Raw genomic sequence first — 14,554 nt, 5'->3', positions numbered from 1 at the left:
ATCACAATGCACAGGGATACAGTGTACTAACTCTTCTCGCCAATGTGATTCCGACATTTAACTAACACACAGACAAGACCGAATCACATATAAAGGCGGGTGTAAACCATATTAATAAAATTATACTGAGTTTGCTTTCCTGAAGGAAATGGACATGTGATTCTGCCAGTTGAACTGTAGGGCTGTATAATAGACACGAGACATTCAAGGGTTGGTGAAAACGCTATTTCTTTATTTTCTGAAGAAAATTGTCCCGCTGATGATTGAATTTCTCACATTGGAAAAAGATATGGGTGGAAGTACTGACTTCAAATGGACTTCAAAGGTTAAATGGACTGTATCGCGATTGACCTGTCTAAAGCATTTGATTGGGTGGATCATGGGTGACTACTGGCAAAAATGAATGCAATTTGACTAGACAGAAGAATGAATGGATTGCTATATTTCTAGAAAATAGATCTCAGGGATTTAGAGTAGGCGAAGCTTTATCTGACCCTGTAATAATTAAGAGGGAAATTCCTCAAGGAAGTATTACCTTTTCTTATATATATATATATATATATATATATATAAATGATATGAGTACACAAATGGAATTCGAGGTAATGCATTTTCCGGATGATGTTATTCTGTATAGAGTAATAAATAAGTTACAAGAATGTGAGCAACTGCAACTTCACCTCGATAATGTTGTGAGATGGACAGCAGGCAACGGTATGATGATAAACAGGGTTAAAAGTCAGGTTGTGAGTTTCACAAAAAGGAAAAGTCCTCTCAGTTTTAATTACTGCGTTGATGGGGTGAAAGATTTTTTATGGGGATCACTGTAAGTACCTAGGTGTTAATATAAAGGCCGGTCTCCACTGATTAACGTTTAACAACAACATGTTAAATGTTAACTGGTGACACAATCAGCATGTTAAATGTTAAATGTCAAATACTGTTTCATTTAACATTGTGTCCACACTTAATAAGCATGTTAAACTTGACATCCTTTGTTTATCTGCAGGTAGATCATCATATCAATTTATGGTAATACATTTAGGTGGTGTCTAGTATTTTTAAACAAGGACAATGGACACATATGAAGAGGAACTGGCCTTTGTTATTGCCACTGTTGCTTCTTGTTATGATTTAGAAATGTAGTTTTATTAGGCACATATCCTCCCCTCATTCTGCTCATTGCTTCAAAAGCAAACCACTTTCAAGTATAAATTTCGTCCGCTCCCGACTACCGAATTTTCTCAACTTTCTGCAATTCTCGACTGAACTGGGAGGGGAAGGACGCTAGGTTTTTCTTTTCGATGCACTCGCGGGAACAATTATAGATATTTTCGAGTTCCTGGAAACTGTCGGCTTTCTTCGCTTTATATCTGTATTCCTCTGATGATACATCCCACAAATAAGGCCTTTCTATTATATCATTAATTAAGTCCAGAGTAATCTCCTTGCTCTACTCCATTTCTGACTATACATTTTTGTATAGTGCAGAGAGAGCGACACACGTGCGCGTACTGTATTTGCAGCTTATAACAAAGAGAATGAGTGTTGCGGAGTGTTGTAAGTATAACCCTGCTTCATGATGAGCACGTCGTTTGCGTCGTTTAGGCTATGTGTTGGCATGGAAACAGCATGGAAGTTGCCGAAGCTGTGCCGACATAGCACAAACAACGAATTGACTTGGCATGTTTTCCACTTGGAGCGGAAAACACGCCAACATGTTAAAAGTGTTAATTTCAATATTTAGAGTTAACATGCAAAGTCAAATTGGAAGACACAATCACAACATACATGTCAACTGTAACATGTTAAGATTAACATGTTAGTGTTAAATGTTAAACTGTGGAGACCGGCCTCGAGGAAAAATCTTCATTGGGGTAATCATATAAATGGGATTGTAAATAAAGGGTACAGATCTCTGCACATTGGTATGAGGGCGTTTAGGGCCTGCAGTAAGGATGTAAAGGAGAGGGCATATAAGTCTCTGGTAAGACCCCAACTAGAGTATGGTTCCAGTGTATGGGCCCCTTATTAGGATTACTTGGTTCAAGAATTGGAAAAATCCAAAGACAATCAGCTCGATTTGTTCTGGGTGATTTCGGAGAGAAGAGTAGAATTTCAAAATTGTTGCAAAGTTTGGGCTGGGAAGACTTGGGAGAAAGAAGACGAGTGGCTCGAATAAAATATATATTCCGAGCTGTCAGCGGAGAGATGGCGTGGAATGACATTAGTACACGAATACGTTTGAGCGGTGTCTTTGGAAGTTGGAAAGATCACAATATGACGATAAAGTTGGAATTCAAGAGGATAAAATGGGGCAAATATTCGTTTATAAGAAGGAGGGTTAGGGATTGGAATAACTTGCCAAGGGAGATGTTCAATAAATTTTCAATTTCTTTTAAATCATTTAAGAAAAGGCTAGGAAAACAACAGATAGGGAATCTGCCACCTGGGCGACTGCAATAGCAGATCAGTATTGTTTGATTGATGATTATTTACCACGTTCACAGATATTCCAATCTGTATGTATGTTCAGTCCGTCAGCGATTCCGCTGGTGGGATCCTCAACAGCTCTGCCATCAGCTGTCATAGATGGCCTAGGCATCACTGAAGAGGCCTACTAGGGAAATGAGGAGTGAGGTAGTTTCCCATTGCTTTCCTCACCAAGCCAGAGTTGCTATTACATATCAATCTGCCAAGCCCACTGAAATGCATACACCAACCGACCCTATGAGCAACATTTTCACACCAGTCATAGCAGGGTCTGGCTGCATAAGGATTGGCTCAGTGAAACTAGCTGTTCAGAAAGAACCCCACTATAATACGAATCATAGCAAGCACTCTCCAGAAGTACAATAGCTAGGTTCACTGAATATTGATGTTACAATTTCCGGCTTGTAAATACACGCTTGATAGGAGAACAAATATTTCAAATGAAAGTTAGTTTGGATAATATTATTACTGAGGCAATCATACTGTTTATAAGCCCAAATGAGTGCCGGGTAATTCTCTTCGTTAATTTTCTTTTCTTGATAATATTCATTTAACAAATGTAGTTCAAGCATAACGGGGAGTGGAGTGTGAGATATTTTTTCAGTAAATAATTAGTAGCAATAACTTTTTTGAGACGGTTCGGACGCTTCGGCTAAGACTGCATTATTGGGTGGATTGAAGAAAAGTTTGGATAAATTAGTAGATTACGCAAATAAATGGTCGCTGAAAATTAACTATAATAAAACGAAGATGATAATTGTAAGTAAGAGAAGGAGGGCAAAAAGTGAGGGAATGGTGGGTACAGGGGACAAGAATAAAGGAAGTAGATAGATTAGAATATCTAGGAATGATATTGAATAGAACAGGTGGATGGGACGAACACATCAAGAGATGCAAACTGAGAGGGATTGCAGCCCTCGCAGCATTAAAAATTCTAGTCGCCAAGTACCCAAGAGTAAGCTATAAAATACTCGGGCTATTACCAAAATCTCTGGTCCTGAGCAGAGCTTTATATGGGGTTGAATTGTGGGGATTAGAAATGAAAAGGATCAGACTGAATCAAATAATATATAAATTCAGTAAGGCTGTTGTGAGGCTACCGCAATGTACAGCCAATTTGGGGGCATTAATCTTATGCCGAGAGTTTTTCGAGTTAGACTGTGTTAAAAGGGTATTACAGTATTGGTCTAGACTAAGACGAGGTAGCGGCGGTATTCTGTTGCAGGAAGTATATAGATATGAACTGGAAGGAATGCATGATGAGTGTTGGCTAGCAAAAATCAAAAGTTATGTTGAGGAACGGGGTATGGGATATATATTGCGAGAGGGATGGAAGGGGAATAATAGCAGAATGCAGAGGGCCCTGACAATGAGAATTAAGGACATCAAGATACAGAATTGTTTGGAGAATGTAGAGAAAGGCCTTCGCTCAGCCTATTCTATAATGTCTACCAGATCTCCAACTTAAGTATAAGATTTGGCGATGGAAGATTAAAGGGTGGTTTACTATGGTGGCTGATGGGGCTGCATAGAAATAAAGGATGGATCAGAAACAAAGAGAGCTCTCGGTGCATACTACGTGAGGCTAAGTATGACAATTTACATTTACTTTGTAATTGTATAGGAACAGAGAAACTAAGGGCAAAATTTCTAAATTTAAGCAACAAAAAATGTGTAGACAAAAAGTTGAGCAGAAAATTATTGCATGGGAACTGAAACAGTGGAAAAACGACAGCGGCCTGAATAAGTTCTTATGTGCAGTGAAAAAGCAATGTCTGAGAGAAATACGAGGTAATATATGATGTAATAACTTGGAATGAAAATAGTGGCGTAGCCAGCATAAATATGTCAGTAGGAGATTGGCACTCAGCACTTTAAATATTAGGAAAACGACAGCGTGTAGTAATAATTCCATTAGACATGCTGACAGGGTAGGATGCAGAAGTAGCTTTACACGTTTGCGCCATCTTGCTCTTATATTATATTTTGTCCTAACTTTACGCTAACACTTATACTGATTGTTACGTAGCCTCAGTAGTTTACGAGCATTATAACCTTATTATTATTTGCAGTAAGCTAGTAGCATGGAACTTAGTTATGTACATTTGGGCATGTGCTGTTCTCACTATTTACGCATAGTAGGAGATGGTAAGGAGTGATGGACAAGGGAGAACAGGACTTACCCGTAAGAGGACGCGGTGGGACGGGCCCACCCCAAATATGTAATAGAAGGGAGAAATGTGAGAGGCGGTATATGGGAGGAGAGCGGCTCCAGATTCACGTGGCCGGCCGCAATGGATTGGTGTGAGAAACGCACTGTCATCTGGTAGGGTTGTTGGGGCCTTCCTTAGGGCCCCACGGATAGGGCCGGTCGTGTTATCATCGGAAGGGCGGCTCTCTTCACACCAGGGGTGATGACACGGCCGGACAGTAGCAGTAGATTCTCATTAATATTATTTCTTGCTTTTAGTTTATTATCCCTTATTGTTCATTTTATTTTGTTTCTTAATATCAGTGGAGACGATGGACGCGGCATGTAGGGACTGAGGATGACTGCTGTGGTGACCCTCCCTTGGGAGTGTCACGTTTCCGGGTTATCCAAGGGACCTCATGGCATGCCCAAGGAATTTTGTGTTTCTCTTATCTTCTTATGTTGTTAGTTGTCCTTGTGAACATGTATCGGGGCTAATTCGCCTGCTTAAATCAATAAATACAAATATAAATGTAAGAAAATATAAAGGTCGAATAATACTGCCTTGAGGAATTACCCTCGTAATTATTACAGGGTCAGATAAAGCTTCGCCTACTCGAATTCGCTGAGATCTACTTTTTAGAAATATAGCCATCCATTCAGTCACTCTTTTGTCTAGTCCAATTACACTCATTTGTGCCGGTAGCCTCCCATGATCCACCCTATCAAATGCTTTAGACAGGTCAGTCGCGATACAGTCCATTTAACCTCCTGAATCCAATATATCTGCCTTATCGTGCTGGAATCCTACAAGTTGAGCTTCAGTGGAATAACCTTTCCTAAAACCGAAATGCTTTCCATCGAACCAGTTATTAATTACACAAGCATGTCTAATATAATCGGAAAGAATGCTTACATGAAACGAATGTCAAACATACTGGCATGTAATTTTCAGCTTTATGTCTATCACCCTTTCCTTTATACACAGGGGCTATTATAGCAACTCTTCATTCATATGGTATAGCTCCTTCAACCAAACAATTATCAAATAAGTACCCCATATATGGTACTATATCCCAACCCATTTTCTTTAGTATATCACCCGAAATCTTATCAAATCCAGCCGCTTTACTAGTTTTCAACTTTTGTATCTTATTGTAAATATCATTGTTATCATATGTAAATTCAAATATTTCTTTAGCATAAGTCACCTCCTGTGTTTGGACATTATCCTTGTAACCAACAATCTTTATATACTGCTGACTGAATACTTCTGCCTTTTGAGGATCCTCACATACACACTCTCTTTCTTCATTAATTCCTGGAATGCCCTTCTTGGAATCTGTTTCTGCCTTAAAGTACCTATACATACCCTTTCATTTCTCACTGAAATTTGTATGACTGCCAATTATGCTTGCCATCATGTTATCCTTAGCTGCCTAGTAAGTACCTTCAATTTCTTATTACTTCCACAGCCGTTTTAGCTCTATTTCTTTCCAGTCTCCACCTCCTTCTTACTCTCTTTATTTATCTACTACAATAAGGTGGGTCTTTACCATTCCTTACCACCTTTAAAGGTACAAACCTGCTTTCACATTACTCAACAATTGCTTTAAATCCATCCCAGAGTCTGTTTACGTTCTTATTTACCGTTTCCCACCGATCATAATTAATTTTTTTAAACTGCCTCATGCCTCCTTTATCTGCCGTATGGCACTGCCTAATAGTACTACTTTTAAACCCATCCTTTCTGTCACACTTATTTTTAGCTACGACGAAAACAGCTTCGTGATCATTAATACCATCTATTACTTCGGTTTCTCTATAGAGCTCATCTGGTTTTATCAGCACTACGTTCAGGATATATTTCCCCTAGTTGGTTCCGTCACTTTCTGAGTCAGCTCTCCTTCCCATATTAGCTTATTTGCCATTTGTTGGTCATGCTTCCTGTCATTCGCATTTCCTTCCCAATTGACATTTGGTAAATTCAGATCTCCCCTACAATCGCATTCATTTCCATTCGTTTCCCACATAGCTGATTATCTTATCAAATCATTCTGAATCCGTGTCAACGCCACCCTTTCCCGGTCTGTACACTCCAAACACATCAAGTTCCCTATTATGTTTAGAAATGATCCTTACACCTATAATTTCAAATTTGTCATCTTTAACTTTTTCGTAGCTTACAAATTCTTCTTTCACCAGAGTGAATACTCCCCTTCCCACCATTCCTATCCTATCTCTACGATACACACTCCAGTTCCGTGAGAAAATTTCTGCATCCATTATATAATTTCTCAGTCACGATTCAACTCCTATTACAATATCTGGTAAATATACATCTATTGAATTACTTAATTCTATTCCTTTCTTTACAATACTTCTACAGTTCAACACTAACATTTTTATGTCATACACACTTGACTTCCAGATATCTGTACCCTTATCACCGCTCTCTAGACAACCCCATTTTCCTATTACCCTTCCAAACAAATTTCCTACCTTCTTGGGACATTGGCTAAATTCCGGGTTTACCTTCTTACTTTGACTAACAGAGTGTGCAATATTGATACTCGGTGCTACATTTGGAATATAATCACCCCTCCCATGAGATTCTTTCTCTAGAGCTCTTACAAAATGTGACGCAGTTAATTGCCTAGTAGAATGGGCGAGTTTATTAAGCATCGAGCTGTTGAAATCGTTCCTATGTGTTTTAGAGGTTGCTAAGATGTTCTGATAAGCCTTCCTGCCATACCATGGTTTCGTTGCTTTACGTGGAGAATTGGTAATAATTGCTGTAAATTTCCTTTTCCTACTAGAAGTTTCTTCCCCTTGGCTAGAAGAACTACAAGGTAGGGGGAGGAAATTGTTGCGCAACATTTAACTTATTTTAAACTTGGTTTATAAATGCATCGGACTGAAGTATCTCGGAGAATGATTTGTTTTCAATACTCATTCTTTTTTGGAACATTTCTTGCTCTCGGTGTTCCGTACATCTTTGTGCCTCGGATGGATGATTACCCGCACAATGTATGCTTTTTAAAAATTGTTGAGAACAATCTATTGCATCATGAGGTAATGCACATTTCGCACAACTTGGTTCACGAGCTCTCCAATGTCTAGCCGCGTAACCATAACGTTGGCATCCCTTACATTATAGCGGTGAAAACACAAAGCCATAACATTCAAAATTACATTAAATATAGACACTTTTTGTGGTAGTTGTTGACTTAGAAAAATTATCTTGACTGAACCTGTAGGGTCATAATCTACTTGATCGTTGGTGGAAAACTTTATGATCAATCGTTTAACAGCTGTGAAAGGGAAAGGGGATTCAATATACTTCAGTATTTCTGCTTCAGTAAGAGAAGAATGACCACCTCGAATGACCCCGTTTCTATTCACTCTAGAGTAAGGAATAAATGCTTTTAACTTTTATGTCAGATAGTATTTGGTGAGACAGAAAATCACCTCCAGCTTTCCTACTGCGAAAGGTGACCTGAATTCTCTTTCGTCCTTTGCTATGTATCTCTTTCCCATCTGAAATGTTGTTTTCATAAAAAGGAGCCCTAGCACCATAGTTTGCAAACTAACAATGTTCTTCTTTTGCCTCTACTGCTTCTACACATTTTTTCGGGTGCCCCCGTCACCGCTCCCCCGCACGTGGCAATCGTACCTTATCTACATTGCTTCCGACATGCTATAAGTTCTGAGAAAATAGAAATAGCAGAGATCAGTGGGAGATGGTACTACAGGAGTATCGGCCTATTTCCTTGTCAGACATGCTACCAGGTTGATATTTGTTTTGGCCATATAGGCAGAGAACGAGAGAGTCTACGTGTAAAACCTGACTTTTTGTAGACAGCACATGCAAGGGTGTGGGCTGGAGAGTTCCAAAGGTTGCGTTACTTGGGAATATATGTAATGCAATCATAACCATTTCCTTGCAATTGTCAATTATTATGGGGATCAGTCCTTCTTGTCACTGCCAAGTTCAGCTCGGGTCCACTAGCATCCGGGCATTGGGCCATAGATTGGTCCCATAGTCCAGCAGCCAGTGGTCCCTTGTGCCAAATCTCTGTGTGGAGAAGGGGATAAAGAGCCAAGCCTTACGTGGTGTAAGGAGCTATCTTCCTTCGCCTGTCGATATCCCTCTAGTGCAGTGTTGCTGGAACACACTTGTCACTGCAGATGTGCAACTTCACTATGTGATCAAAGGTATCCGGACACCCCCAAAAACATATACGTTTTTCATATTAGGTGCATTGTTCTGCCACCTACTGCCAGGTAATACATAGCAGCGAACTCAGTAGTCATTAGACATCATGAGAGAGCAGAATGGGGCGCTCCGCGGAACACACGGACTTCGAACGTTGTCAGGTGATTGGGTGTCACTTGTGTCAGAAGTCTGTACGCAAGATTTCCACACTCCTAAGCATCCCTAAGTCCACTGTTTCTGATGTGATAGTGAAGTGGAAACGTGAAGGGACACGTACAACACGAACGCGTACAGGCCGACCTCGTCTGTTGACTGACAGAGACCGCCGACAGTTGAAGGGGGTTGAAGATGGTAGGTATCTATCCAGACCATCACACAGGAATTCCGAACTGCATCAGCATCCACTCCATGTACTATGACAGTTCGGCAGGATGTGAGAAAACTTGAATTTAATGGTCAAGCGGCTGCCCATAAGCAACACATCACGGAGGTCAATGCAAAACGACGCCTCGCTTGGTGTAAGGAGCGTAAACATTGTACGATTGATCAATGGAGAAACGTTGTGTGGAGTGAAGAATCACTTTACACAATGTGGCGATCCGATGTCTGGGGGTGGGTATGGCGATTGCCCGGTGAACGTCATCTGCCAGCGTGTGTAGTGCCAACAATAAAATTTGGAGGCAGTGGTGTTATATGTGGTCGTACTATTCACAGTGTGGTTTTGCACCCCTCTTTGTTTTGCGCGGCACTATCACAGCACAGGTCTACATTGATATTTTAAGCCCCTTCTTGCTAAGCACCTTCTTGCTTCCCACTGTTGAAGAGCACTTCGGGGATGGCGATTGCATCCTTCAACGCGGTCGAGCACCTGTTCATAATGCACGGCATATTGCGGAGTGGTTACACGACTATGACATCCCTGTCATGGCCTGGCCTGCTCAGAGTTCCGATCTGAATCCTATAGAAGACTTTTGGGATGTACTGGAACGCCGATTTCGTGCCAGGCCTCACCAACTGACATAGCTACCTCTCCTCAGTGCAGCACTCCGTGAAGAATGGGCTGTCTTTCCCCAAGCAACCTTTCAGCACCTGATTGAACGTATGCCTGCGAGAGTGGAATCTATGATCAAGGCTAAAGGTGGGCCAACACCATGTTTAATTCCAGCACTACAGATGGAAGGCGCCACGAACTTGTACGTCGTGTTCAGCCAGGTGTCCGGATACTCTTGATCACATAGTGTATGCTAAGATTATCAGCACAAGATACTTACATATATAAAATCATCCGTTAGAGTGCAGGCTTGCATGTCTGCTCTCGTGTCCGGGATTCTACCAAGGTAAAGAACACAAAATAACCATCTAAATTAGTACTGCTGTCTTCGTTATAGGGTGCGGGTAAATTTCCCGCTCCCATGTCTCTCTCGCGGGGGGCAGAGTCAGACTGATTCTTCTTTGGCCGTCTGGCTGCACTGCTATCGTCCTATTGTGTTGTGATTCCGTCAATCGTTCTTCGCCTGGGTCCCTCGGGATGAAGGCAGCTGTAATCATAGCAAACATATTTACATAGATACATGGAGTCTTCAATGTAGTGTGTTTTTGTGTAATGTATAGGTGTCAGCTTAAGACGGGGACCGGCTCTCGGCCTCCCTCCTCCTAACCCTGTGGCTGAGCAGAATGTGTTTCGGTGTGGGGTACTTGATGTCAAGGTCAACGTCATAGCGTCCTATCCCATTTACTAGTGGGTTGATCTTGTTACCCTATGACTTGTTGTACATACGAAGTATTTTTTATGAATATGATGTCTCATCGGGCAAGAGTTCGCTATTTTGTAGAGATGGCATAGGGGTGTGTCTCCAGATAGTTTAGCCGTTGCTCGAATGCATTTGTGTTATATGTTTTCCAGAATATCCAGGTTCGTCATCGCAGCGAAACTCCACGCCGGGACTGCATACATGATTATTGGCCTAATTAAGGCCTTATACATGTTTATAGCCACCTTCGTTTTTATACTGGACTTTTATTTCAGTATTGGATACAGCTGGCTTAGTCTTATGTGTACGTTTCTCTGGACGGCCTTAATGTGGTGGATCACAGTAAGCTTCCTATCTAGGACTACTCCTAGGTATTTGGCTTTGTCATGCCATGCTATATCCTGACTGAACAGCATTAGCGGTATAATATTGGCTGGCTTGTGTGTGCGTCGATTCTTTCTTGTGAACAGCACAGCAAGGCACTTGTCAACATTGACCATAATGCGCCATTTAGATAGCCAGGCGTCAAGAGTTCGTAGTGCTATTGTAACCTCCGTGCTTTTGCAAAAGTATTGGGGAAAGTATTTTAACAGGGCCTTATAATTGACCTACATTCACGCAAATACCAGAGTACAGTACCTACGAGTTATGCAGGTTTCTTCAGTGGGCAGCTTTGAAACTTTGTGAATTGGATAATCCGCCTCCGGAGGAAGAATTTACAGCATTAATCGAAAGAAAATTAACAGTCGATGTATAAAGAACACTGATGGCTGCTAACATTAAGACAGCTGTAGAGGCAGAGGTACTGTTAAGGCAGTTGGACCAGACATCGAACGTATGCCATCCGAGAAATAGGAATATTGAAGTAGTCCATACAGTCGATTTAACTATGGATGAATACACGTCCGAAAGGAAGACGCAGGGAACCAACACTCACGATAACAGAAATTATGAGTACCAGAATAGAGAGTATCATAGGAGATACCAAGGAAGGAATTGGAGCGGCCAATATTTGGGAAGACCGAGCTCGATAGCTGCAGTCGCTTAAGTGCGGCCAGTATCCAGTATTCGGGAGATAGTGGATCCGAACCGCACTGTCGGCAGCCCTGAAGATGGTCTTCCGTATTTTCCCATTTTCACACCAGGCAAATGCTGGGGCTGTACCTTGATTAAGGCCACGAACGCTTCCTTCCCACTCCTGACATTTTCCTATCCCATCGTCGCCATAAGACCTGTCTGTGTCGGTGCGACGTAAAGCAGCTTGCAAAAGAATTATTTCGGAAGAAGAAGAAGAAGTATCAATGACAGTGGTCGTGTATCTAATTATAATCCGAGCTGTGGAGGAAACAGAAGACAAGTATACAGATACAGATGCGGAAGATTTGCAGACATGAAACGACCTTACCCGCAGACAGGGTGATGGAAGAGGTAGACTAAGAAGGGAAAAAGATGACGAAACAGATTTCCAAGCATGAAGGAATGAGTCCAGGAAATATGTTGATGAATTGGCCACGAAATAATTATCGTCGGACCAATGGAAAATCACAATTCAGCAAGGGAATAGAGAAAGGAGTCATGGAGCTGAAAGTTATGAGTACCAGGCTCAGAGACAGAGAGAAGAACCGAGGGGCTTAAATGTGAACAATGCGAGATTTTCAACAGAAGGTAATGGAACTAAGGGTGGAACTAAGATATAGCAGGCGAAGACGATCTTGAGATACATCCTGAAGCAGAAGCAGAAGAAGAAGAAAACTATGAAATGGAAGATGGCGAAGCAGAATAGGAAGAAGTTGGAATATTCAGTAATGATGCCGTAGATTAAATACTTGAGCATGGACAAAATGAAGAAGGAAGTTCAGATGGAGAATGTCAATGTGAAGATTTGATCCAATTGAGAGACATGATAAAGAAAGTAGCCGTTAAGTTGACAAGAGATAATGAAAGGTTGAAAGAACCAAACGAGAACTTGAGGACATGGATTGATGTAAGGATTGCAGGATCAATGGCCAATGACAAATTTGTAATATGAGTCTTTGGAAAAATTACTTGCCAACAATTTTCACAAAAATAATGTGGGGGGAAAAATGAACCCAACAGGTACATGTCAATGGCATATAAATATTGTAGATGGACAATGTCGCAATCCAGCTTGCTTAATTATATTTTCAACGGCGCACGTGTAAAGAAACAGTGGATTTTCCATCAAAAAGAGGATGATGGAATGTTCCACTCTGAAGAGAGAGAACCGTGAGATCGACATGCGACAGAGGTACTGAATTAGGCTAGCCGAACTTTCAAATGAACGAATCACGAGATAGCGCGCGAGGGAAGAAATAAGGCAGTCACAGGCATACCATTGTGAAAGCGCTGTGACATAAGTCTAAATCCAAAAGAAGTGATCATGAAAGGCAAATAGGACATTCCAGTATATATAAAAATGCAATTGAGTTATCCTGGAAAACTTTTCTGATTAGATATGTGGTTACTAGAGACGGGACGTGATGTAATCCGTCCGGGGAATCCCGTGACGTTAGTTTCAGGAGGCACGCGGACTGGAGGAAGCCAAGCACTGGAGAGAGGCAATAATAGTTAAACACTTAATAATGACGCTGAAAATTATATTACAACATTCTAGGACTGAATATTGTTCATTAGCCTAGTTTTCTGAAAATAAACGCTCTATCTAACTACTAAATAATACGGTATCTTATTGTGTAAATTCTCTAATATTGATCAAGAACAGTGAGTTCGGATTTTCCTTTCTTTTGCCTGGTTGAAGTACATTAAATATTACGGTACCAAAGCGTGAACGAGATACAAAGTGCACAGTGAATATGTTTCAGTAAAAACCTAAATATGTGTTTGCTAGTGTAATTAATGATAGATCACGTGATTAGAGATATTCATAAAAGACTTTCAAAACTTGAGACAATAGAAACGGAGCAGGGCGAGATTCAAAAGTCTGTGTCATTTTGTGCGGACTCGTTCGATGAGGTAAAAGATGTCTGAAATAGCAATGTTAAAATGCAAGGTAAATGATCTTGAGAAAGAACGTGAAAGAACACAAGCAGAGGTGGTAAAACTAAAGACAGAAAGCCAAGAATTACAAAAATATGTTCGAAGAAATAATTTGTAAATCCACGTCCTGCCACAAGTTCAGAATGAAAATTCACTTTCAGTAGTGAAATGCCTCGGTAAAGCACTCGATGTCGAAGTGGCCGATTGTGATATCGATGCGTGTCATAGACTACCCTCCAGAAAGCCTCAATTCCCACCACCTCTCCTTGTGAAATTTTGTAGCCGCCTCAAGAAAGAAGAATTTATTTCGGCCAAGAGGATGAAAAACATCAAATCAAGTGAGGTAGGCATTCAGGCTGCCCCTAGAACTGTTTACATAAACGAACACCTGACACCGACCAATAAATACCTACATAACTGACGAGGGACCTGAAGGGACATGGTTATAAATTTGTGTGGACTAAAGACTGCAAAATATACGTAACGAAATCGGATAATCACAGATCAATCCGCATTCAGAACACCGAGGACATTAAACGCCATCAAGGTGGAAGATATTACCAAGTCCATGCCACCCAGGCACATTATTCAACCTCGAAATGACTAGTAATGGGACTACTTTAAATAATCTTATAACAGGATACCCAAAACTTCCTCTAGGTTGCTATGAAGTCAACTTCAACTGTTTGGACAACTTCATTCAGCAGAAACCCTTGGATATTACATTGAACGCATGCCATAGTTCAGTTTCAGTTAATTTACTTAGTGAGGTTAGGATTTTGTTCCTTAACACCAGTAGTATCAGAAATAACCTTGACGATATTGAGTTGTTGCTATTCCATATTGGTGAAGTGGATAATGTGGTTGTGTCTGAAGTTTGGA

This window comes from Anabrus simplex, chromosome 2 (assembly GCF_040414725.1).
Source record: "Anabrus simplex isolate iqAnaSimp1 chromosome 2, ASM4041472v1, whole genome shotgun sequence".
In the NCBI taxonomy this organism is placed as follows: domain Eukaryota; kingdom Metazoa; phylum Arthropoda; class Insecta; order Orthoptera; family Tettigoniidae; genus Anabrus; species Anabrus simplex.
Note: the sequence above shows the minus strand (reverse complement) of the source record.